We start from the raw sequence: 27529 nt of genomic DNA on the forward strand, positions 1-27529 counted from the left end.
TTTAAAGTGTTTAACCTGAAAAAAATCATGTAAGAACATAAATGATGCGCAAAACTCTGATTGTCACATCATGAAAATGTCATTTATTTATTTGTGAAAAGAACAAATTCAAAGTCAACTGTTTTATTAAGTTAAAAGTTCAATTCCAAAAAAAATAACAATAACAGGAAAATACAAGTGAAAGTTTAGTTTAAGCATCAATTAACAAATTGCAGATGCTTAGTTAACAATCAGATGCTTTATAAACCATTTATTAAGCAATTCTCATGTATATGAATCATATATAAAAATTATTTGGATGTACGTCATAAAGTTATAACTGATGTTTATGAACCTTTGCAGCTGCTTCATAAATAATTTCCTTGTTTGTTAAAAGTCAGATTAAAGAAAATATACTATTAATTAACAAATATTACAAAGTGTTGCCAAAAGCCATAAACAAGTTTTATTTATGATTGTAATATTAAAGAGAGAAGAGAGAAAAAAAAGTACATTTGATATTGAAAATACTACTTGAGACACACAAACTGTAGTTAATTGTGAATTCATTGATTTATGAAAAGTCTTTGTAGTGAGCTGAAGTGAATCAGAATCACTTTTATCACCAGTACGGGTGTACAAGGACATGAAAAAGAATTAAATCAAAATATACAACAAATAAATTACTATATCAATCAATTAATCAACCTTTATTTCGAGTCAGGCACAACAAAGAAGGAGGAAAATATAAAAAGGTTGAATACTGACAAAGTAAAATGAGTCTCGCTGAGGGCCAGAATTAAAAAAAAAGTCACAATAAAAATAATTAAATGTTGATATAAAGTGTAGTTACTTTCCAACGTACGGGGAATGAAGCCTGATCCGGTCAGTAGCTGCTGATTAATGAATGAATAAATAATTAGAATATATTAAATCTGCTGGACGGTGACAACAACAACAACAACAACAACAACAACAACAACACTGGCTTCACCTCAGTGTCTTTGTTTATGACGGTTATCCTCCGTATCAAGCTGCTCTGATTCTTTTCCTCTCTCCATTTTTCTGCATTTTTACGTCCGATCAATGATGCAGCAGCACTTTGTTTACTGTGGTGATGAAGGAATCATCTCGCAGCACCAGAAACAGAAATACGGGCTCTTTCTGACTCTGATGGGAAATCCATCGCTCCGAAGGCCCCGCAGCACGCCGCCATCTTTAAACTATTGACCGCGGAAGGTGCGAGGAGTTTTTCGCCGGTTTTCCATCACTGCTCGTCTCCGTCCCATTACAACAGATTCGGGTCAGAGAACTTGACGAATGATTGGCTGTGTCTCGGTGACCCCGCCGGCCCAATCAGCACGGGGACGTGTGGTTGAAATTGCGGGGCAGATAATGTTGCTGGCAGACGCGTCATTAATTACTGCCCTTCTATCAATATCTAATTATACCGGCTGTCTGGCTGAGCGAGAAGGAAGATGGACCTCTTACTGGAAGTCTTTATATTGGCAATATAGCCACCAAGCCGTGATGGCGTCCCCCCCCCACCACCACCATCCCACCTTAAAGCAGCCACTTTTTTTTTTTCCAGCCGGGTCGTCGCTGCCCGCAGCTCAAGCCGGATTTCATTTTAGCTGTTTAATCAGAGACTATTTTACTCCTGGGATGCAAAGTGAATGCAATTAATTTCCATTAACCACCTGGTAGGAAAGATAAAACGACAGCAGTGTGAGTCCGAGAACAACAGCCTTAAAATAAAGCCTCTCATTTACACCTCGGATGTGTTCTGTCTATATTAAGCTCATTAATGTCGGGGCTTGTTTTTTATTTTAAATTGGATATTTCTCTCAACACGACAGATTTGTTGTCGCACACACTGTGGTTTGTTTGGTTTTTTTTCCCTTCTGAAAAAAACTGAGCAGGTCAGTTTAAAAATGGTTTTCACCTGGATGTTATTTCTCCGTTTATTTCTTTCTCCGTCTGCGAGAAGACGCTGACCGCCAATTTATAATAAACGAGGTTCCTCTTGTGACAAGCAGAACTCAATAAACTCCGCCAGATAAAGAAGAAAAGGAGTCGGGGAGAGAAAAATGTAGAAACTCGAGCAGAATACGAACAAGAAGCTGAGTCACGGGCAGGTTGAGGAACACGAGCCAACCAAACCCTGTACAATTTTCTGAGCATTTAAGAATTCTACATTTTGTTTGTTTACTTGATGAACCGTTTAAATTATGTTGTCTGTCATTATATCTCCCTACATTTTAGTCTTGTGTCTCTGTGTATATATGAAGGTGGAAATTAAATTTATGGTTCTGCTTAATCTAAAAAATATATAAAACTGACTCTGCACGACCGGACAAGAAGAAAAACAAATACATTTATTCTAAGAGCTATTTTTCTGACAGTTGAATCTACTTTGATTTGATTTATTTATCTAAAATGCAAAAATAAAGTAAATCCTACATACATTTTAATGTACGGCAGATCATTTTGAAGAAAACAATTAAGTGACATACATTTGAACTTATTTTGAAACAAATTTATCTTGTTCCATGTTCATTGTTTTTCATACTATTGTTTTCTTGTTTTCTTATTTTTGAAGCGGCACGTTCCCAGTTTTTTTTTCTGTTAGTCACTTTTCTTCCATTCTTTAAGAGTTCTGGCACATATTGATCTAAAAATGTGTTTCTCCATCGATCCATCACTTGATCGATTGTTCCAAAAATGTTCAACTCAAAGGATTGTAAGCAAAAAAAAAAAAAAGAAAGAAAAGAAAAATCATCTTTCACTTAAAGAAAACCAGAATAAACCTTCTCCTCTCCGCGTTTTCATTTCTGAATCGTCCTTCACTTGGGAAAAAAAGAAAAATGAAGGCTGCTCTCTCAAACAACGCCACAAAGTCTAAACCATTTACAGCCACGTCGAACTTAAAGTACTTATTTTTTATCAAACGGGTTATTTATAGGGTAGATAATGTCCCAGGGAATAAAACTTTTGTGCGTTTCATCAGTAAAACAGCTAAGAAAGATGGCAGCGCTATCTGCAAATTTTGGACCTGAAACAAAAGCGCCATTAAGGTTTTAATCAGCGTGCAGTAGGAAGAGCACAGTGCATTAGCCGAGGCATGAAGCAGGGAGCCGGGCTGGTTATTTTGGCAGTTAGATCATTGTTGCATTAATGTGTTTCCCTCAAGAGGACGATGCAGCTGTCCTTGAGTAAAGCACTTAAATGCTATTGCCTCAGTAAAAACTCGGCTGCTGAGCGGTCGGACGGGGAGGAAGGACTGCGGATAGATTGACCTGCTGGTCTGTTCTGTGTGGCGGAGGTGAACGTCGGGCTGTAGGGTGGAAATAAACGTGAATGCACCCGAACGGTGTGAATACAAATACCATCACACAAGATAAAATGAGATAATCCCTTGTTGTGGCGTCGCTCTTGAACTAATGCGAGTGTTAAACCGCTTCAAGCAAATTGACATAGTGGCGCAATCAGTGGGAGTAATATGATACTATCAGCTAACAGTGTACAGCAGGATGTTATGTAATATGATCACAGACAGAGAGATACATTCCTTTGTACTCTGTCAGTCCCAGTGGGAAATCGTACCGTTACCGGAAAAAACAGACAAAGTATAATAATGATTTTGTATTCGGTGGAGAAAAGAAGAAGCTATTTACTGGCTCCAAGTCCGATCCGCTGCGATGGAAACATCATTTGTGCCGCGAGTTCAAAGGTATAATATTATGCAAAAATTCTCCATTTAAATGTCTTAAAACAACCAGACATTTGTTTTATATTTGCTCGAGCCGTTCCCAACAATGTTCAAACCCAGACAAACACACAGCCGCACCGAAGGTAACGCTGCATTTCACTCTGTAACTTGAGGGAGCGAAGGAGGGAAGCCGGCGAATGAGACTAAACGCAGCGTAAATTAACTTTGACTGAGTCACCTCAGATATATTTTCTTCAGTAATGGTGGCTGTTTAATGGTGCAAGATGAGTCTGAGAGCCGGTGTGTTTGTGTTTATTCCAACCCAATCACCAGAATCAGTGTTAGCAGAGGAAGATTCTGCAGAACCGCAGATAAGTTATGTTGTAACTTCACCTTTGTTCAGGTCTTTCTTATTCCAGCTCTGTGCTCACGCTCTGGTTAGGTTCAGGCACAGAAAACACCTGGTTAGGATCAGAAAAATAACATGTTACTGCTTAAAATACCTGATTTGTTCACCACAAACATGTTTCGCTTGGCCCGAGATCTTTTTAAACATATCCAGCAGTATTGTACAAATGTCATATCCCATGACGCGTACGTATGGATATTAACTGTAAGCTTGCGAGCAGCAGCATTGTTTTGGGTTTGAAACCAGATCAATCACTGAACTCACCAGATCCTGCAGTTCTCACTCTCTTCTGTTCCCTTCGCCTCTCCGTAACGTTACGTTCATGAAGTAAAGTTTGTTTCCCTTCCAGCTCCAGTAGGTAGTCAAATACACACCTGACAATAGAGGTCACCTCCGCGGAACCTGATGCGACTCCGGTTGTTTATTCCTCCAGAAGTTCTGGCTCTGCACGTTATCACAAGCCAACAAGGCTGCAAGACGAGAAACACTACTGGAGACATTTCCGATCTTTTTAGTGGCGTGAAAACCAGCGACCTGAACCGGCTATTTTTCATGGAAAGTCCGTCCATCTCCATCCTTGAACATGGCAACCGAACCAGGTATTGTAAGCCAAACTATTAAGTATTCTGCACCCTAACCAAGAGGCTTTTGTGTCTAAATCTATCTTGTGTCTAAAATAGAAAATTCATCCTAAACAACAAAAAGAAACGTCCAGTTTTAAATTACCTGTGGTTTTTGCAGAGACTTACTTTTACTAAAGCCTGCTACTTGACATGCTACAGGTATAAAACAAACACCTGCCATGTTACTTTTGTTTGACACCTGACATCGGTCCAGTCGTGCCATCAACCAGCCGACGTCATGTTTCCATCAGCCAAAGTGGAGTGAAATAGCAGAGCAGGCCTCAACTGTCTGAAACGTGAATATGGCTTCCGTTGCCTATTGTCAGACTAATGGCTTCTGTTCTCATACGCACAATTTTTGCACCGAAATTCACCCATCACAGAGGCAGGAATCCATCACAAAAGAGGCCGGGACAAACACTTCCCCTCTGACAGCAGCCTCAATAAACCAGCAAGTGATGCAGCCAAAAAGTCGAGTTTCGAGTGAAGATTGTGGCCGCAATTTTCTCCGACTTTCAAGGCTATCGGCGATGTTATTGTCTGTTCTCGGGTACAAAAACTTTCTTTCTCAGAGGTCCACCGGCCGGTCCGGGCGCGGGTGCATTAGACGGGTTGAGTGGTGACAGGAAAATGTGGGGAAAAAAGTAAAAAGACGAAGCGTGTTTCCGTAACGTTTCTGCCAAAAAGGCCGCAGTGATTTCTGGTTGTGTTGGGAGACAGACGAGCCGGTCGTCCAGCAGCACCTGATCCGTCACCTCCCCGCCGTCTCGCCTTCCTGCATGACTCAAAAGAGCATAAAAATCCTCCGGCAACCGCAGGTCAATTATCGTCAGTGAGCCCCTGAGCGCAGATTATTTCACAGACGACTTCTGGGAATGATAATCAATGCTTCCGGCTGTCAGCGGGAGCTACCTGGAATTATTAAAAAGACCAGGATAAACTCCTGGGGGGGATTTTTTTGTGGAGAAAAAGGAAATGTTTTGTCGTTCATTGCATTCTTCAAACGCTTCTTGTTCCGCTGCCACATCAAATTATTCTCCCTCCTGTGTACACCTGTCTTCACATCTTCCAGGGAGCCTCGTGGAGGAATGCCGTGTCAATATTCTTGTGAGCGGAAGACGTCTGCTGTTGTTTCCTGACACAGACAAGTTCATGTGGTGTTCTCATAAGGACACATTTGCACTGAGCTGAGCAAACCACGTTAAGGTAAGATACACTATAATAAGAACCCACTTAATTGACTCCCGCGGGGGGGAAACTGGGTCACAGTGGCAGCGAAGAACAAGAGCTGAGAGAAAATGGATGAAAAATGCAATTGACGATATAAATATTTATAAGCCTCTGATGCATATAAAAGTTTCCCGTTTAAAAAGGGAAGCGTCACTGTGGTGGAATCTATCAGGCTGCAGTTTAAACATTTACATAAAATGAAAAGGCAGAGACAAATTAACTCCGACTGTTTTCATACAGAACTCCTCCGTAAGATCCGAGCGGTTCTTCCTCATACGAGCCGGTTTTACTGTACATGAAGCTCCTCTTACTGTACGTCTCTGCAGCTGGACTGTCACGGACTGGAGAGGATTAGAGAGGCTTCATCGTACGCAGAACTGACTCAGACCTTCGACTGATGTTCTTGTAATTTCACGGGTATTTTAGATCTTTTTTTTCCTGTGTAAATGTTCCCACGAGCTGGAGGAGAGGCAGAGCAGTGAGGTGAAATCCAGTGCCAACGCGATTTTATTTCACGCTCTCTATGATATCTGCACGTGGCAGCTATGGTGTAGTTACGATTAGGGAAATGTTGTTGTTATGGCAATAAACTAAAGTTTGGTTCATAACCGCACTGTATTTGCACTCTTAACTGTATTTTTAGTCCGTTCGTATTGCATTTCTTCTGGTGGTGGCAGTGCAACAACCAGGAAACTTTAACAGTTTGTCGTTTTCTCCTCAGCTTGAAGTTTGCTGGGTGACGTTTTGGTGCCTCGAACGCTGCAGCCCGAAACATCAGGATGAAATGATCACAACGTTTTCTGCAGATCGTTGACGCGCTCACACGTTTTCGTGTCAGAAGCTGCGTATCATCTTGGCATTTCGACAAAACATCACGTTCGCATCACGTGTTTATAATCTGGCGTTCACGTCTGAGGAGGGTGGAGGGAGAATCAACTCGTAAGTCTTTGTAATTAAACTAATTAAATCAACAAAACAAGTTTTATGACAAATTGCAACTTTCTCAAGATGAAAAACATTGTAAACTGAACATCGTATGTGTGATATATGACATAATTTAACAGGATTGAAAAATAAACATGAGGCAAACGTAACGGGTGCGACTTCAGGACACGTTGCAAATTACAACCAACATCCGAGTTAGTTAGCAGTCTTCATGCAGAAAATGGCAAATTTGGTTGTAAAAAAAAATAAATAAATACGCTCAAATGCTGCAAATGTTCCACCAAAACAAGTTCCCCCGGCACTGTTTTTGCCAGGGCACCATCTGCTGCAGCCTGAGATTTTTTCTGCCATCCAAGACCTGATTGTGATTTGTTAGAGAAAAGATGGAGCATTTCTCCCTCCACTGCAGGATTACCCAGGGTGTAGTGGAGATAGATCCGGTTGTCATCGACTTGGTTCAAGTAAATTAAACTAAAATTACTGTTCAGGCATTTGAACAAACTGTAGTCTTGTGAAGACGGTCAACTTATCGATTAAAGCGATTCAGCACCAAGAACATGTCCGCCTCTTTGTTCTGCACTCGTCTTTACTGCTTAAGCTGCTCTTTCCTTCACAGCCGTCCAGACGAAGAGAGAGTCCGGAGGCTTCGAGCTGACCTCGCAGCCGAGAACATCGGATAAACAAAATAAAGTCAAGGATTTAAATGTGCTGCTGGTGATGCTGAGTGGCGAGAGGAGGGGGGGGGGGGGGTATCTGCGACGTGCAACAGCGTGTTTTAATTCGACTTAAATCCTCCACGTCCACATTAACCAGTAATCAACGCTGCCGATGTTTGTTATTTTTGGTTTTTTTCGCTCCAATTATCAGAATGTGAAGGAGAGGAAAGTGAGCGCTGTAGCTGCCGGCGTCTGAGCGGAGGATTAAGGGTTCATTGTGTTACTCTCGCTGTACTGAAGGAAATGTGAGAAATCAGAAGCGGAGGAGCGGTGTGTTCTCGGCAGCTGGATTATCTCAGCCGGCCGAGCTGTAAAAAGCACTCTGACGTGGTGTTCCTCGTGTTCCTGCACACACTTGACCTTAGGGGGAAGAGACGCACTCCAATCCATTTCTTTGTCGGCCGCTCCGCCGATCTGAAGGCAATTAAAGTAGTTTCACATATACATCGTATCTCTGTCGCTGCGTGCTGAGTGCAGCGTGATGAATTCCAGCTTCACAGTATGAAGTTCATGAGCAGATCAGTGTAATTAGTGTTTGTCAGACGTAAAATGCAAGGAGGGTTTTCAGTTTCTCGGCACAGTGTTGAACGACCCAGTGGACTGTGTGTACAGTGTTACTCAGAGAGGATACATTTTACCAAAGGAAATGTGTTTTTAAAGGGACGTTTCAAAAGGAAATCTACAAAGAAGGTGATTTAAGATGTGTTAACTTTGTGTCAGATGGTTTAAAAAGATTTTACTCCGACAGGAACAAGAACAGTCAAACGCAAATAAGTTGACGTTCATCTAGAGGAGGCGGTGATTTGTTAGGTCAGGCAAACTTCCAAGTTCAAAACCTTTTTTATGGCTCCAGAGGAAGCTGCACGTAACCTGATGAACTGCTGCCGGGCTCAGTTGCATTGTGGGTAATGTAGGCGCCAGGTTTTGAAACGGAAGTAGAACGTGTGGAATTTAAAAAAAGAGGCGATATCTCTGATTCTGCTGTGTTATAGGAGTGCAATAGACCAGTGGACTGGTTTTTAAAAATAGTGCCTACATTACCCACAATGCAACTTAGCCACTGAGTGACATCACTGCAGCTTCCTCGGCTATTTATTTCACATATGCAGTAGTACTCCAAGACATGTGTCAAATAGGTGGAGTTGCCCTTTAAACAAAGTATTTGAGTTTCCTTAAAAAGTAGAAAAACGAACACGATTCATGACGGATTACATTTCTTCCTTAATGTATCTGATTATGCGAATGAGCATTTTGGAAACAGAGTTGCACAGAGAAAGTGTTTTCTCTGCAATAAGCAATTTTAACCTCCACTTACTGGGTGTGCTCATCTCAGCTTTCACCTCGTAATACATGATTTAGTTAAACTGGTAAAATAATACAGGATTCGTCTGTTGCTGTTGAACCAGGTGGAGCAAGAAAATCTGGAGAAAGATTCTGAGAGTCATGATTCTGAGTCTAAGCCAGCAGCCCAAGGTGTCTGTATCCGACTACCTGAGAATGAGATTTAACAACCAACTTCTTCTTTTTTCTTTTTTCATCACAGCAAAATAATAAGAAAATGCAGGCAGTGGGTCGGATCGCTCACACACTTCTGGTGGGTCGTGTAATGATTGAGAGGCATTTGTACATGTTTTATTTTTCCTGGGTAATGTAACTTTGACACCTTGTGATCCCCGTGACTGAGTTCTGGCCCGTCGGAGGGTTACTGCTCGCTGTGGCAGCGTCGGCGCATGAAGACGCAGCAGCCGGCAGCTCCGCCAAATTTCACTACATTTTTGTTTTTTAACCATCAAATTTTTTCCACCTCGTTGCTGAAACACGTGCTGCTTGTGGGTAAAATGCTGTCATCATCACTGGGGAAGAAAAAGGGTGTTTCCCTTCGATCTCTCACGGCCGTTTGGACCGCCACAGGAAGAGGAGAGTCGGAATAAGATCCCTGCTAATCCAGGATGGTTTAAGGCTGCTCCTGGCTAATGTGCGGTCGCAGGAAAAGGAAATGGACAAAAATGGGGCTCAGGCTGTTGTTCCCACAGAGGTCTGTCTCCACCACAACATCTCGGATCAAGCTGTTGCACTCGACGGGCGGACCGTGTTTCTGAGCTGACGGAGCGCGGGACCACCACGGGACTCTGTGTTTGTAACATCGATGCTTTGAGCTCGCACACAGCCAAAGATCGACAGAGACTCCCTGATGTCCAGCTTTTGTCCAGGACTTCATCTTCACCATGTTGCTGCTGCTGTTTATATTCACCCTGACGTAAAATCAAAAGATGCACTACTTGTTTTACGTATATTTATAACTGTATGTATGTTCTGTAATTTGTGTCTTATAAATGATCTTGTGTCCTTGTATGCTGGTTTAAAACCCACAGACTGAGAATTATCATCAGGAGACGCTTGTTTTAAATCAATATGGCTAAATCTGTCTGGTTTAGCGACATTGCCATGAGCCTGATCTCAGTAACTGACCATCCAAGCATCAGGATGTTACAGATAAATTACAAGTGATTCTCGTGCAAAGATCAACATCTGCGTTGTTCCAGGTGATCACTCTTATCATATTATTTAATCACAGACGCACAAATTTCACCTTTTCCCCATCATGCATCACATTCTGTTTCTCTGCGAGGAACAGATACTGTCGAGCGGCTGGTTGGGGTTTGGGACGTATTCACGTGCCGCTCTTACTGTCATGTCTTGTTACAGAATCAGTCGTCCTTCACAGTGACACAAAACAGGAAATAAAATGACAAAATGTTGTGTCCGACGCTCTGAGGCACCACGTGTCTGTCAGACTCCACTGGGATCATTTTAATGCTAAGAGGAAAAACATCATGCAGTATCATCCAGTCACTCAGGATAACACCTGTGATAAAGTACAACATATCTTTTCTTCATTGGTTTCATTCTATTCAACATAATTTCCTCTCAAAGTGAAACCGAGAAAATGTGCTTCAAATGACACTCAGCAGAGTCGTTTAATAAGTACAGTAACTGCACTTCACAGTGATACGATCACGTACTTACTGTCACATCCTCACACTCATTACTTTCCTCTCTGCATCGCTTCACCGCTTACAGTCGCCGCAGCAGCTTTTTAAGGCGATTATTTATTTTCTATTTCCGGAGAAATGTTTGGTCGAGTCAGCCGACACCCTCTGAATGTCAAGCTGCTCCGCAGGTCTGATGTACGGCAGCGCCGCGCCGACCGCGCCAGCAACCTGGACTCAACACGCCCCAAGGACAAACCAGCAAGACACATAAAGCCTGCAGCATTAATTATTCAGAGTGGAGACGGTTGTCTGTGGCAGATAAATGTGTTTTACAATTCTACTCTTGCTCTTCACTGCAATTTCAGCTGCAGGGAGAGAAAAAAAAAAAAAAACAGAGCGCGGCCGTCCATTAATATGCACTTCATCCCCTCAAATGGACAAAAAAAAAACCCAAACAAATGCAGCTCACTAAAAACTGAATGGCAACAAACACAAAGAGCAGTGAGAGAGGGAGACGCTACATGGCCGCCAGACAAACTTGTAAACATCCTGGTGAGTTTCATAGTTACAGTGGAATTAAAGGATTAGAAAGATCATCAGTTGAAGGAGTTCGATGTTTGTTCTGGTGCAGTAAAAAAGACACGTGGTGAACCAGGAAGCTGCGAAGGACAAAACTCTCGCTGCTTTAACACCGTTTACATTTCTAATGTAATTTAACGCGCTGCCAGTTTTGGTCTTATTGTTGTTTCACCTCAGATTCATTTCCTGTCTGAATAAATAAAAATAATAAGACTCGGCCACCTGTTGAATTCAAACCAATACTTTCAGACTGACTGTAGCCGCTGTCAGGCTGGTTGGCTCAGTTAGCCGTGCAGTTAGCAGTCCAGTCTTTGAGCTCAGAGCGCCGGGGAAGTGTTGAGGCTGTTTACACCTGTAGCACAAAAGGCTTTGACGGGCCATGAGGACGGCCGAGCAGGGAATACTGGAGGAGAGCGACACCAGAACTGGAGCCAGACGAGCGCGAACACGAGACCGAACATATCCGTCTCCAGCTGACCACAGAGAATACATCACCGGGGTGATTTAGGCCACAGCGGCCCGTGTGGTGTTCACCAAACATCTCTGCAGCACATTACATGGCTTAACACTCACCGAGGGGGAACATATGTGGGTGGGTTGGTTGTTGGTTTGTCACACAAAAACTACTGAACTGAATTCCACCAAACTTGCAGGGAAATGCGTCAGAATAGACCCAGTTACACTTCTGATGTGGATCCAGGATTTTTTTTTTTGTTCTGACTTTCTTTAACAGTGTAAGATTGGCCTTCTCAGGGAATAATCCATGAATCTTGATGAATAACATCTGGTGTATTTAGGTGGCTGGTGTACAATCTGATGTGGAGGTCTGAGATCTGGTGAGCTTTCAGTTCCCTCTCATACAGTGCAATCAGTCATCTGATCGAATGACCAGTGCTGCTGATTACACAGTCATTATCTGAGGTCATAGATATCATCGACATGGTTTGTTTTCAGTCTTGACTTGACAGAAGTGTGATTCCATTTTTCCAGTGAGGAGCAGAAGCGGCTGGAGCTAGAAAATCAGAAGTGATGGGGCGTCCAGAGGCTGAAGGCAGCAGCCCGGGGTTCAGATCTGATCTGTGGCCCAACACATTTCAAAACAAGGAAAAAAAATCAGTCATTATATTACAGTGACTAAACCCAGATATGCTCCGTCATGTCAGTTTACGAGTCGGCCCGTTTGCTGTCGAATAAGCGGTTTAATGAAGGTCGAAATCAGTTTGGATGAAATGCTGCAGAGCGCGTTAGCTCGGCCCCGGAGCTACAGGAAGCTCGCCTCGCGAAAAATGGGACAAATATGATTCCAAAGTTCATCCTTCGGTCACAGAAAAGGTCAGCGTTCGAAAAGTATGTAGTAACATTTTGGCGACACGGGGTTTGCCCCTCTCACAGCAGCGACGTGTAAATTTATGCAACTGTGCTTCTGAATATGCATGCAAGTGTGTGTATGCCCCTGAGTGTCAAGTGAAGGTGTGTGTGTGTGTGTGTGTGTGTGTGTGTGTGTGCAGCTTCAGTTCTTGCATGGGCAGGAAGATCTCAGCATGGCCAACGCTCCACCTAAACACCTCCACCACTTACAAGGCGTCGCAAAACAAATGCCGAGCAGCGTAACTGACAACAGTCACATTACTGCAGCACGGCTGGCGGTGAGGCGCCTCGTGCACCGCGGGCTACTCTGAGTGGCCTTTTTTTTTTCTGCAGCTATCTGAAAGTGGAACACGCGGGGAGAAATGAGAGTTTTGTAGGAGAACGGTGTGAAATCTCCTCGTGATCGGACTGTTACCGAGCAAAACTCACTGAGAGCTGCTGTGCCGGGGTGATCGCTGGACCTCCTCATCTTTCCGCCTGAGCAACAAAACAAACAGGTTTCTCCGCCAGCTGCTCCTTCACGACACATAATGAAATTCACTCACGTTCGGCCCTCTTAATTTCAGCACCACCTCATCACTTTCTCCCAACACAGGAGCCCTCACCTCCCCCTCCTCCCCCTCCTCCACCTCCCTCACTGCCCAGGAGGACGGAGGACGTCCTTACTAAAGGTTATTGCAGCACGTTTTCTGTGTCGCCCGGCAGAAGACAGACCTCCTGTCCGATCCTCAGCAGCAGGGAGCGTACTCACCCAAGATTTTACATGAGGTTAAATCTAACACACGGGCGTGCACTTGGGTGAGGATTTGCATTTCTGCAAAGCCGAGGGCACTTCATGCTCTCCGTGGGAGGCTTTCTTTTCAGGCCAGCCGAGGGTTTCGCCAAATCTCAGACCTCCTCTTTTATTCCTGAGTACTTTCAAGTCGTATAAAATGACTTTATGAGATGGTTTCTACTTCCAAGACAGCCCAATAAAAGCCGACTAAAACGGGTGATGTATGTGGCCTTTGGCTTCTCAAAAGGATCTTCAACGAAATGGGCTGTAAGCAATCCCTTTGTCTGCCGGGTTACCTTACGTGGCCGCCGCTGTTGCTGTGGAGAGACGCAAATAACAGCCAGCTGCTCCTACAGAGGTGGAGCTGGATGACTTCCAGCTGAGAATGTGTGCAATTGTATGAATGTGAAGCAGGCCGTCGCTGGAAAACAACATGCGTGCTCAGCAAAAGGCCCCGGCTGCAGGGTGAGTTCAGGTTAATAAAACCTCACAGCGAAGCCATGAAGGGGAATCCTGTTCCGTGCCGAAGGTTTTCTACCAATTATATCAGATCATCTGCATCGAATGCCGAGCTCTCTTTGAAAACTCACGTCCAAAAAAAAAAAAAAAAAAGCTTGCCTGGGAGCGGTTACCATGGCACCCTAGTTAACTCAATGCAGCCCTTACATGTGATTTTTCTTTTCATCTGTCTGGGTTTATTTATTTTTTTATTTTTTTATTTTTTTAGCCAATGAACCTGTCAGGAAGAAAAGGGCCAAATGTGCACACAGAGTTCAAAGAGAAACCTAATTTTATTTGTCACCGCTTTAAAAACCTCAAGGGGAGGAAGTCAGCGAGTGCACTGCTCTCCTTTAGCCGGCAAAGTGGGAAAAAAAAAAAAAAAACCACAGCTGGAGTCGGCCGAGAAACGGCAGCAGTCAGAGTCAGAGTCGCTCCCCTCAGCACTTCAAATCTCAGAAGACATTATCGGCATTGTGCACGACTGTGAAAGAAATGTCCCCCTCTTTGATTGAAATGGATTTTTTTTTTTTTTTTTCCTCCTCTCCTCCTGTATTACAGATCTGCTGACGGTTTGTTTTCTCATTGTGACAAAAGGGCACAGAGCAGAGCGCAGAGAGACACATGAGCCGGACGAAGAAGGTGACGGAGCAACAACAACAACAACAACAAGAGAAGAAAAAAACGAGCTCATCAGTTCTGGTTGCAGGAGGATGGAAATGAGCTGAAACCGGAATATCTCATTAACAAGATGTTAAAATATTGAGGATCTGGGAGTGTCTGGCCTGTGTGTGCCCTCTGTGCTCAGGATATATACAGTATATGTGTGTGTCTGCATCTATATGTTTGCATTTTAAATATGCTACTGCTGTCACCTGCAGGGCGAACACAGCACTGCATCCTCCCCTCCCTCCTGTCCTGATTTGGTTTGGGTTTTTTTGTTTTTTTCTGACTCCGCTGGAAAAAAAAAAAAGTCAACATCATTAAAAATAGATGCGGCTGAAACAAACAGCTTCTCCTCTGTCATGAATTATGTTGTGCATGGGTTTCTTCCGCACAAATAACATCAAATGGGTTGTTAATGACAACTCAGCATAAGTCAGAAAAAAACCCTGCCGGCTCCACGGAAAAACAAACTGATTGCAGAGACGAGAAAGTGCAGCAAACATACGTACACAAGTTATATTTCGACTTTCCAGCTGTCTTTAAACATCTGTGACTGACTGGATTGGAAGCAGACGGCCGCCTCTGCTGCATGATGATGATGATGATGATGAAATACGTCTGAATCCTGCATCCTGACAGAAACACGACCTCTTGACAGCGAACACACACAGACATTATTGCTGCAACTCAACGAGAACAGAAGTTTTTGTTTGGAGCTCTGATCGTATCGCGCTCATTTTGTCGAGTTTTATATTCCAAAACTTTTACATCAGCCGTTCAAAACAACCGTTCTTCCGTCTGAATATGAAGCAGATTGTGAATCACAATTTATCATCATCTTCTTCGGACCTTTGCCTCCAATTAAACGAAGCTTTGATGATGGATTCATTATTTTTCCCTTCTGAAAATGTTGACTGATGCATTATAGATTGCAGAAATGAAGAACCTTTCATTTTTTTTATCCACTGATCTGCTGTTTCATTACACAGATAAGCAGAATAATTAACATGTAACACCGAGACCTGTTTTTTAAGTCACTCTCTCATTCATCGCCTCCTTTTTCAACCACCGATACCAATTATGCTCAAGTTCAAAAGGGGATTATGATCATTTTATTGGACTTCAAAGGCTGACGTCAATCTGTCCTCAAGGGATTAATGTGCAACCAGCAGCTTCCGCAGATAAATAAACAAACGTTTTCCACATTTCCTCCTGCCAAACATCTTCCTACGGCATCCAAAATAACACAGTTTTCAGAGATGCTGAAACAGCTTCTGCTCACCTACCGAGTCCAGAACGAGCCACCGTGGGCCTTGGCAGGATTTGAACACAAATCTCCAAACTGGAACAACATTTCAAAAGTTTTGTTGTGGCATAAAAACATGTTTTTTTTTCAGTGCACCTGTATCTTAAAGTTTGGTATAGTGCCTGAAATCTGTCTTCTGTTGTGATCCAGGATTCCCTGGATCTCAAGATCTGACCAACCTTCTCCAAAATGTTTGTTATATATCAATTTATCGGCCACTGAACCCAAATGTTTGATTTAATATCTCCCATTTCTATTTATTAGAACCTCAAATCTGATTATGTAGTATCACATCCACATTGGAGGGTTTTCAGTAAATTCTGCAGCCGGAGACTCGACATCCAAGCCCACGTCGCACCATGACTGATCTGCTATGTCGAGGTGATCAACAACATTTTAGGATGTTTTGAGGGATCATCATAGTGGGCTTGAATATTGAATCTTCGGCTGCAGAAACGTACTTTATTGATGTTGGAAAGGTTTGGACGGAGGAGGTTTCCAAACTTATCTGACCAGGAAAACAAGCTGTTACTTCCAGTGTTGCCTCGACCAAAGCATAAACTTTTATGACCAGAACATCCGGCGAAACGTCCCCAAAATGTAATACACAATAATCTGTGTAGGTTCTGTTTGATGTTCATTTTTTATGACATACATACATACGTTGGATTTTGTCAGTAAATGTCCCAAAATTGAGTGAAAATGACAAAAAAGTTGATACCGAAATCTGTCATTTGTTACAATCCAGTATTTGTCACAGCTTACATGATGTCTAGATCAGTGATTGTCTACGTCAGTTTGTTTATCGCACCACTTTCATTTGTCAAAACCCAGAATCTCAAAATTTAGCAGCACATCCCAAAAAACATACAGCACCTTAAAGTCCAAAGGTTTGGAAAACCATCCTAAATTCTAACTTTTTGGTTATGATCCAAAATATTTGCTGTAGCCTCCAAAAACTGACAATAATTTGTTTATTGTATCACTAAATGTTAAGAATCAGTATAATGTTTCACCAATTATTTATAGGTTCCTAAAATGTAATATTTAAGCATCCCAAGTCTTTTGTTTCTTTTTCTTTTTAACTAGAAAAAACTTGATGCAGTGTCTTTAAATTCCAAATGTTGGTAAAGCTCCACATATGTCATATTTTAAAACTTGTAGCGCCCCTCGATCTCTAAGTGGTAATAAAAAGTCCCAAAATTAGATGTTAGAATCAGAAGGAAACACCCAAAAATGTTTCATCACCTCAAAACTCTGGCACATTATCCTTACTGAAGGTGCTTCCAGACAGCGACGCGTCCTTCGTTGTTTGAAACGTAAGGGCTACACAACCTTCTGAGCTGTTGATGATCACTTTTTTCAACTTGCCTCCACAGCTCATCCTGTAACCATGGCAACCATCGAACCCAAAAAAGCCATCTTTGCTGAACTTGAGTTCCCACAACATCACGTTTTAAAGTTTGATCATCCAGTCAGGGGGGAAAAAAGTGTTTTTTGGCGATGATTTCAACCGAAACAGGAACAGAAAGCGTCCACCAATCAGAACAGACTGAGCTCAGACAGAGGGTGAATATAGGTGCTGCAGCAACAGAGAGGAATCCTGTGTTTGTTTGTTTGTTTGTTTGTTTAACATGATGATATAGGAACTCTAATAGAGCTCCAGAAAACTTGTAATTTGGGGACTTGGCATTGAACTCAGACATGAACAGATTATCAGTACATGTTGGGCCCCGCTGCTGGCTGAGGGGCCCGTAAAGGTCAGGGCGGGTTTATAACCGATGAGAATTAGTTTATCCAGTCTGACCACATTGTTAATCAAAAAGTGTTTATTGTTGTTGGCTACACAGCGGCGGGGTAAAAAGCCAGCAATCATGGATAATGATGCAGAGTTTCAGACAGCCTCGTCTGGAAGATTTCTTTCTTTTTTTTTTTTTTTATTATTGTTGCACTCAGTTGTTCACACGAAAAACAGTGACAGAAATAGCTGTGCTGAGAGTGAAAACAGTTGAAATCCTGGCTCCTCGACAGAGCGGATCCATCACGGCGTGAAGTGGCCGTGAATATTGAACCTTTGGCTGCAGAAAAACGTACCGAAAAAAACACCTTTTTTTCAGTGTGGACGGAGGAGGTTTCCAAAGTTATCTGACCATGTTGAACAGACGGTTACTTCCAGATCACGTCGTCACAGTTTGTGTGGCGGCGACACGTCTTCTGTCCAGAGGTCAGAGGCTGAAGAGAGGAAACAAACTGTACGACGAACATAAACTACGTCTAAGTGACCCGACGAGTCAGCTGTTAACACTAAATTCCTCTTACAGCGACCACCCCTCCCCCAAGGAAGAGTTTCCCCCGTCCTGCCACATTTATCTTCCTTTATACGTCCTCTATGTATACAGCCGCTTGTTTCTTGGGACAGCGCGGCGATGAACAGTGCGCGGGGAATGCAAACAAACCATTAATCTCCTCCTGCCGAGCAGAAAAACAACCCACACTGCGAGCATTTCCTAAATACTTTCTCCTGCTTATTTAGACTCCAAGGACGACGCAAACGATAAGGAGGACGATAGTAAGAGGAACCGCAAACAAAACAGTTTATTAATATTTTACTGTGGAGAAGAGACAGACAGAGGGGACGTCTGGAAATCTGGATGTTAAGTGGTTTAAAACCTGTGTGTTTTTGCGGGGAGTATGAATAAATAACTGGAAATAGCATCGGCGCGCTGTCTTTCTCGCTCTCAGCGGTCGCGGTCGCAGCTTTTATCGCTGGCCTGTAAAAGCACCTGCGCTGCCAACGTGAAGAGAGGAAAAAAATAATGAATAAATGAGGAAAAAACAGAAACATCTGGTAGTAACAGTAAAACAAAACCTGTAAAAGGGGGGAAAAAAAAGAGAGAGAAAAGGATTACGCTAAAAGAAAACACACAAAAAAAAACAAAACAGCTCACAACTTTGAATGCATCTCATCTCTCTGAGTCATGGGGGCAGAAATGAGGCTCCGGCGACGGGCTCAGGAACCTTCTGGAAACTGACCAACACACGTGTGATGAGCAATCAGATGTGATTGTGTCGGTAATTGGAGAGGAAATCTGTGCGGCTCCGCGGCACAACACGGCTGATTGTGTTTGAACGGCCCGCTGATTGACTGTAGCCTCGTCGTTTTCGAGCCAAGCTGTGCAGCCACGCGGCCCGAAACAATCGGTTCCCAGAAATCATACAGTCGGGCATTTATTTAACTTTAAGTATAGACTGACCGCAGGGCTCAGATGACTGTATTGAAGAGTCACAGTTGGAAACACATTCAACAGGCGCGGTTTTGATAAAAAAAAAAACGACAAATGAGTCGCTCGGCTCCCCCGCTGTGTCAGGAATAACACTGAAGTACTCACAGTCTCAACCTGAACAGGTCGCCTGAGTCGTAAAGTTTGTTTGTGGTCAAACAAGTAAAAAGAAGAATCTACCTGTAAGGCACACGCGCAGCCTTAAAGGGATAGTTCGCGCCTTTTTTTTTTTGATGTAAGGTTGTGTGAGTGCGAGTGCCCCTGTGTGGAGAAGCAGCAAGACGTATTTCAGCCACTTAAAATTAGTTCAACCTTTAAGATACATATCCGTTTATTTGTGCACATTGGCGTCAGTAAGCCTTTTCCTTTGGCACTGCATTCCCTCCGCCGTACGACGTTTATAAAGCCCTAAAATACATCTTGCTGTCATCCCGTTTAGCTGATTCCTGCCGGCGCTACTCGCTGCTCCTCCACGCGGCGAGAGCTGATGATGGTCAAGTTCCTCGTGAAGACTCTGAAACTAGGGATTTGGAAACCAAAGCAGGTTCTCAGGTTTGTGAGTTTGAAAAGTTTTGGATTCAAGGACTGTTCCAACATTTAAAGAATGAAAATAACACAATATTTATTTTTTTTCCTTTTTTCAGATAATTTTGAAATTAATTCTCAGAAAACGCTGCAGATTAATTCTCCCTCTAGCGTAAACTTCATTTATTCATTTTACACCCTCCTCTCTCAAAACTTTACTTGACAAACTAGGATTCTTCTCTCCAGGCTGTTTGAATTGTCTTTAAATATTCATTCTTCTTTCTCTCACCGAAGCTCAACAGTACATCAGACTAAACGCCGCACACCGCCGGAAACAGGTTGCGATTACCGATAGGGGGGGGAAAGTGTGAGAGATTGTCATAAATCGAGAGAATTATGACCCTGAGAGGAAGCGGGGAGAGGTCAGTGAGCCTCCTGGGAAAGTTATGAGGGGCTGCGAAGGTTCAGAGATACAAATGCTCCGACGTAACAGAATCACCAGCATGTGCAGCCAGCTAGCAAACAACATGCAGCAGTAGCCTACTTTAGTTTAACATCCAAACCCATGAGGCGCATTAGTAAAGCAACGTTATGTTAAAACGGGCATTTTGTGCAATTTGGCACCCCAAAGCTACAAGTTACATAAAAAAAAACAATAGAATAAACTCACAACAAGAACGTTAACTGTGTTTTCGTTGACAACGTGCAGTAAAGTCACGAGAAAAGTTACCCTGAGGAGGTCTTGACCTCGCGTAAAACTACAGAGCAACGTTCTTGCAGGAAGGTTTCTGTCTCGTTTGTACACAAAGTACACATCGATGCTGTTCAGTCTCGCGCAATTTTGCCGATCGTCAGTTGGTGGCGATGACGTGCAAAGCAGCGCAGCGGTGACCCAACAAAGACAGCGAGGAAGACGACAGACCACGAGCCAAAACGGACGGAAGCAGAGCAATTAAAAAAATCTATTTTGTAGAAGTTTTATGAGAGTGGGAATTAAATCTTCCTAGTGTGAAGTTTTATGTCACATTTAATCACATTCACTGACTTCCTCTCTGGGAAGTTAAAGCCACAGGTGATCAAATGAAACGCACCTTTACCTTAAACAAAATCAGATATTTCTCTGGGTTTGAACATCGGTGGAAACATTAGGTATGATGTGAATACTCGACCCAAAAAACAACAAAGCTAGAGTCGTCTTTAGACGTTTTAATGCAGATATATTACACGTATATTTCAAGCTGAGACATATTTTTGGAGGGGAAAGCGGCGACCTCTCTCTGAGAATAGCTGCCAGGATGTGACCTGGAGCAGGATCCCCGTGGAGCTGACGGGACAGGACTTCGAAGCTGAGTCACATTTTGGGACTGGCTCCGAGGGAAAACCGTCCGCGGAGAAGTGGAGTGTGTCAAGGAAGCCGTGAAATGACAGCTGAAAGCAGTAAAAGAGCAGCTTTTTAGAGTCTGATAGCAACAGTATGATGGTGAAATCAGATGGTGGGAACACCAAAAAGTTGATCCTCGGATGACAGCACAGGAAATACGCATAAATATGTTGAGAGCACGCACACGTAACGCATTCCTTCTGGATGAACCTCCACTGAGCTTTTTTTTTTTTTTTTTCTCAAGAAGAAGTCCATTTCGAAGACGAATGTGAGACTAAATTGCTGTGATGTAACCTGACAGATGTTGTTGCTGGACTCTGACACGGAGGGGTTGGTGGTTTGAATCCAACACCCAGCTGCTTCCAGTAGAAAAACTGACTGGCCACCGGCGCTGGGGAACTCCCAGTTGTGGTTGCATGTTAAATACATGAGTAAAAATCAGGTTGCTGGTGAAAAAGCAGCGTGCATGCTCCATAAACCGGCTCCCTGGACGCATTATGGTGGAGAGGCAGAAAAAAAAAAAAAAAACTCATTTATTTTGCTAATATTGCTGCAGGGAAATGAGGGAAAGTTAAAAACCATATGTCTCAGTTGCGATAATGGCAACACAAAACCTGTAATTCCAATAAAGGGGGTTTTTCTTTCTCAGCACTGCAGCAAAGTCTTCAACTCTGAGTCAGAGCGAATTGGAACGCGGCCAGCTCCTCTTTGAAAAGGCGAGTTTCACATGATTGACCCTGAAATAGAACAAGACAGCCATAAAGAGCTCCCCTGCACACTCGGATGAGGTCTGTTTCAGTGAGGAGAAAAAAAGAAAAAAAAAACTAAATGCTTATTCTGAAGGGACTAAACAACATTTAAGTCCACTTTGAGACCAGAAAACGTCACAATTTGGGGGTTAAAAGCTGACGGAGGCAGAGCTGTGGATTAGATTTTCTGACCTCTGACAGCAGACGCACCTCTCTCCACTGTCATAGCAACCTACAGCTGATTTTTACAGACTCAACACTATCAAATAAAGCCATAAAAGTCCCTTAAGACCAAATGCCTTTTCTGTGACATTTCAAAAGGGGCGATTACACCTGGTAAAACAATTTAAAGCCTTAAAGGATCATTGAGCTTCAAACGATTCTGTGCCAGGAGTCTGTTTTTTTTTTGCTCAGGGGACTATATGGAAAGCTTTTTACACAGCCCGTCCTCCCCATGCTTCGCCTGCCGAGCCGGTCCTGCTTTGGATAGAAAGATGATGGGTTTGAGTGACCTTGGCGTGCTGTGGTTTGTCTCGTCACAGAGTGGCGGTCCTGTCCAAATCAATGTCCCTCAGACGGGAGCGCTGCCATCCCTGAGCAGGAGACGGAAAACAAGACCCCCAGGAATCACACACACACACACACACACACACACACACACACACACACACACACACACACACACCGTCACGCCTTCTTCACTCCAACCACCGTGACATTAGGATGACAGCAGCACCAACACGGCGCACAAGTACACAGGGAGAAGGTCTGGTGATCAGCGCAGGTCTGACAGCCCCACCTTGTGTTCAAAGGTGAGAAGTGACACACACACACACACACACACACACACACACACAAAGTTAAAGGAGTCTGAATAACTGAAGTACATTCACACACACAGTCACATGCACACCCTCTCAATAAAACTGGAACAGATGCTTATTATTGAGTCCAACAAATTTACTTTTATGCAATTTTGGGGCGGATAATCTGTCATCATTCATGCCAGTGAAGCATGCTGAATTGAATTTAAGTGAATTGAATTGAAAGTAGGAGTGTGTAACGTCATTTTCATGCCTTATCGTCACCTGTCATGAAACCGACAACTGGTTTATTCTCATTTTTTATTTTGTTTTGACAGGAACCGGCCCGCCAGGTCGATCCAGACTGAAGTGAGTCAGAAAACTGTCGGATGAATTGCGATGAAAATTTTCCTCAGAAACTTTTGTTCCTCTGCCATCATGAAGTTAACGGTTGGAGTTTGAGTCACGGATTGCTCACCATGAAATCTGATACAGACATCCAGAGATGGTGGACGGATTGAAAGAAAAACTAAAAGTGCCTTAAATATTTTCTCATGTCTTCCTAATTTGCTGGAGGGCGCTGCCCGACGCTTCACTGTAAAAACTCCCACAGGTGTTCAGTTATGATCAGTTGTGTTGACCATGAAGGCCACATCATAATGATTTATATCATTTCCATACCCATCAAATCACTTCCTGCATCCCGTATGAATGCATCAGCCTTGATAATACCTGCAAAACATGACATCCAGCCTCAGCTGTACTGTGTGTTTAGTTTTAATTACCAGTTTAATTCTCATTCTGACATGCTTTACCAAAATGGTTCCCACAAAGAAAACAAGCCAGAAAGAGCTCCAGTTTTCATAGAGGCCAAACGGTGTAATTACAACCTCATGTGATGCACTGGGGTCGAAAATACATTTGTCTTCACTGCCACAACCCTGTGAAATGACTCGTTTCACTGTCATAATTTGAGCTGTTTGATCCAAGAAGAAGAAGATGAAGTCAGGCAGGCGAGGAACAGGACGCCATCTCCAACACTGTCACCCAGGCACTTGAGAAAACACTTGGTAGGTGATTGGACCAAACACTTGTCAATCACAATCTATCACAGGCTGACTTCAACCAATCAGATCAACATTAAGTGATTAATTCCCACCATTAGCACAGTTTTATAAAAAATAATCAATATCGATGCAGCAGAAACAAAAAAAAAAAATGTATTTATTTTTCAAGCATTCTTTAACCTTGTTAAAAATTTGCGCCTACATCACCCACAATGCAACTTGACCACTGTGAATTCAGTCAGGGATTTCACTTTGTTATGCTAGTAGCGGCTAATGTAGCATGCTGCATTAGCATTTTGCTCACAGCCTTACTGAGCCTCAGTACAGCCTCATGACGTCTCCTTTGGTGCCTCCTGCTTCTGAAGCTGGTGACATCCTCCGTTTTCTTTTAAGAATGTACCGCTGAACAGTAAACAGTCAGTTTTACAGATCACAGCCTAGAAATCTGATTGCACGCCGCTGCGCAGAGCCGAGCATGAGATCACGGTGAATCAGCACCACAGCGCAACAGATGAATCCTGCTCTTGGCATGAAAAACATCACCGTCGGCCAACTGACGCGGAACAGATTAACTTTTATGTGAACAGTGAGGATGCATTGAGTGTGTGAGGCGGTATATTTGGTGTCTGCAGTGATTTTACACTTCCTGCAAGTATAAAACAATCAGTTCAGAGAAAAGAAGTCAAACATTTTTTTTTTTTTACTTTCTCCGAGTGCCACTGTGGGACAGTGTGAGTCTGTTTTTAACCTGTTTACAAGTTCCCCAAGTGAGTCATCTTGGCACCAAGTTGATTTCATCTCATCACGAATTACATGCTTGTTTTTTTTTTTCCTTTTGTTGGCTGAATTTGTCCCGAAAAAGTCGATTGCACATGAATCAATCATTCATGCGCATTATTACAGATGGATTTCATTCTCTCTCTGTTGCTCCCCTCCACCCCCTGCAGCATCTGTGTCAAATCTAAAGAGCACAATGTCACCCCACTCAAGCATACTTAACACTTATCCATCCAATCTGCGGGCAGCTCCAATAACAAGGATCTGCCACGGGACTCACGGCCTTTTGCTTCTGGATTGGAGCAGGGGCCGACCAAGACGGGGGCAGCGAGCGAACATGGGGGACCAGGTTTTGGATTGTTCTAGGGGTTAAACTTTATCCACAGGATTTCCATCACAAAAGCCTCCTCAGCAGCGAGCAGACGTGACCTTGGGGCCTGCCAGGGACAAACTGAGGAAGTGAATTCACTGAAGCGTCCCCCATTCACGTGTAGGCCTTATAGGTCGCTGTCGATCACGCCGAGTACCCGACCCTCGCCCCACCTCCTCCTCCTCTTACACTGGCCTGATTCCCTTTATTATGCTGATCTAATGACTGTGGAGGGTAATCCAAAAGACCTTCATTAGAATGAGGGTGGCGTGTTACACACTCTAGCTAGATCTGAACTGACACTGTGCACCATACCTGCCAACTTGGGTGAGCTTCAAAGGCAGCATGAGAAACAAAACTTTTATTCTTTTCATATTATTTTGACGCCGAAGCAGAAAATTCCTTTTCATAACTGAGACACCTCCAGAGACACAGAGGGCAATCAATGCACTGTCCACGCAGACGTTAAACTGCAGCGCCACACAGAGAGAGCGTGTTGTAGAAAGGCCAGAGTTGGAAGAACATGTTGTGCTACATATCTGATTTTAAAAGCCAGGTATTGTAGGATTTGTTGTACAACTACCTCTTAGGGCAAAAGTGTTTTTAACGGCTGCACTCACAGGCCAAAAACTAGTCGCACACTTGAAAAATGACTGTGATTTTTGTCACAGACAAAAGAGAGAAGACAGGGTCTGCTACTTTCACACCTCCATACACCTGGCCGATTAGTACGTGAAGTTGCCGTGATTATCGGATTGTCAGCCTCAGGAAAGTTACAATAATCATCTCAACGCTGGAGGTGGAGAAGGTTTCCACATGTCGCCGTCTGAAGCACACTGATGCCTTTATGTAGCGATCGGCCAAGCGTGCAGAGGTGTGAAAGTACATGAATACCCTCCTGGAGAGAAAGGTATAAACACTTCAGTCACTCTGGTCTCGGATGAAATGTCATGACATCTGTTAGCAAAGACCGCCTTCAGATGTATTCCAGATATTCTGGGTCCCCTGAGGAAGAATCCTATCGACTTTAGTGATCCTCTGTTTTTTCCTCGGGTACTTTACTCACTACTTCAGTGAAATATGTAAACATCTTCTTGACTTACTTGCACAAACTTCTGTACAAACATGTACATCATGATCCCCTGAAGATAAATCCTACTGATCCTACTCATCGCTTTTGCTTCTCCGGTAAAATTTCTCTACATCTACTAGATGTATTAACCCAAAATTTGGTGCAGACGATCATGGTCCCCAGATGATGTGTCCTATGAACTCAGATGATCCCCTGACATTTCTTCCAGTGCCACATTGACATTTTGGCTCTTTATCAAAATACCTCAACAATCATTAGATGGATTGTTTCGACATTCATGGTCTCCAGAAGATGAACTATAATAACTTTCCTCCACTGATGTGTTCTCTCACTTTACAGCCCAGTTGTCACAATAAACTGTTGGCATTTAACATCTCTAAAAAACACAGATACACTCAAATTTGTACAAAATGTCTCATGTCATGTTCACATTTCACGTATACCAGTTAACAGCACTGTGGAGGTGAAGGAGATCACTGATGAGGACGTCGCTGTTTCAACATTTTCATTCTGGCCAGTATTTAGGATTGCGATCACACACCTGCAAGACATTCCCAGCAGCCTCAGCTCTACTTGCTTTTACCTGCTTATTAGCAAATTATGGCATTCTAATACCCCAAACTGTGATTATGAGCACAATGTCACGTTAAATCTGCGATACTCAGAGCGCTGCTGTGGCTGAGTGAAGCCTCACAGAGCGTTTCACTTTATAACTTCATGTTCTCTCAGTGCAGTCAGACCTCTTCAGACCATTTGGTGAGTCGATTATTGCAAACTCATGCTGTGCAGGCAAAAATTGTTCAAACCCAGAGTATAATTGTTAATTCTAGACTGGAGGCCAAAGTTTCCCAGAAGACCAAATATGTTAGTCTGAATTACAGGGGAAGGTCCTCATAATGATGCCGGAGACGTCTGAGAGATTCCATGTAATTTAATGCTGCAGCCATAAAAAAAATAAATAAATAAGTACGTGTAATACAGCAATTAGAGGATAAGAGCATATAAATACACAATATAAATATAATATGTCACATTTTCTCACAGTGAGGAGAAAATGTAATGTCAGAGTTTCAGTTTCTTTACTGAGAATTTTATTGGGCTATTATGGGCCATCAGTTGGGTGAGAAAAATGAGATTTTCTGGCATCTTTCGGCCCGTCTGACAAATTTCTTCATAATGACCAATCAGTGAAAAGCGAGGATAAAAGAAACACCAGAGCTTTGTGGTCAGGGATGAGTTATCAGACACGCAAAGAGTGCAACTGCCCGAGGCGTCGGACCCCAGAGGACCACAGTCATTGTGTTTGCGTGTTAATGGATTTGGATAAATGAACCGAGCGAGTGACTGAGAGGTTCTGTGGTGGAAAAAAAAATCACATTTCAGCAAAGTCTACTCTATAAAAGCATGTCGACTGTCTACAGGATGCTGTTTTCATGCTAATTCACCACATCCCTCCGTCACTACTCGTGTGAATACATTTACTTCCTGTGCTGAATCATGTTACTCTGATAGCATCAAACATATCAGACACAAGAAGAGATTCTGACCTTCTGAGCATCCACAACAAACCACTTCCGAAGGTGTAGAGGAGATTCAAGGCTTGCAAACTCTTTATGTCTACACTTTCACTTTGCTCTGCCCACATTTGATAGTTCTCTCTGCATTCACATTATTATGGTGTAGG

At 43.1% G+C, this 27529-nt stretch overlaps 1 long non-coding RNA gene across 1 annotated transcript; it reads left to right on the forward strand.

The window, feature by feature from the left end:
• The first annotated feature begins 401 nt into the window (after positions 1-401).
• On the forward strand, positions 402-7454 carry LOC119005390. Its single transcript, XR_005070486.1, has 2 exons — positions 402-5929; positions 6194-7454. It is a non-coding gene; the product is annotated as an uncharacterized LOC119005390 (long non-coding RNA).
• Positions 7455-27529: the final 20075 nt, after the last annotated feature.

Source organism: Acanthopagrus latus, chromosome 17, assembly GCF_904848185.1.
Source record: "Acanthopagrus latus isolate v.2019 chromosome 17, fAcaLat1.1, whole genome shotgun sequence".
NCBI classification, from domain to species: Eukaryota; Metazoa; Chordata; class Actinopteri; order Spariformes; family Sparidae; genus Acanthopagrus; species Acanthopagrus latus.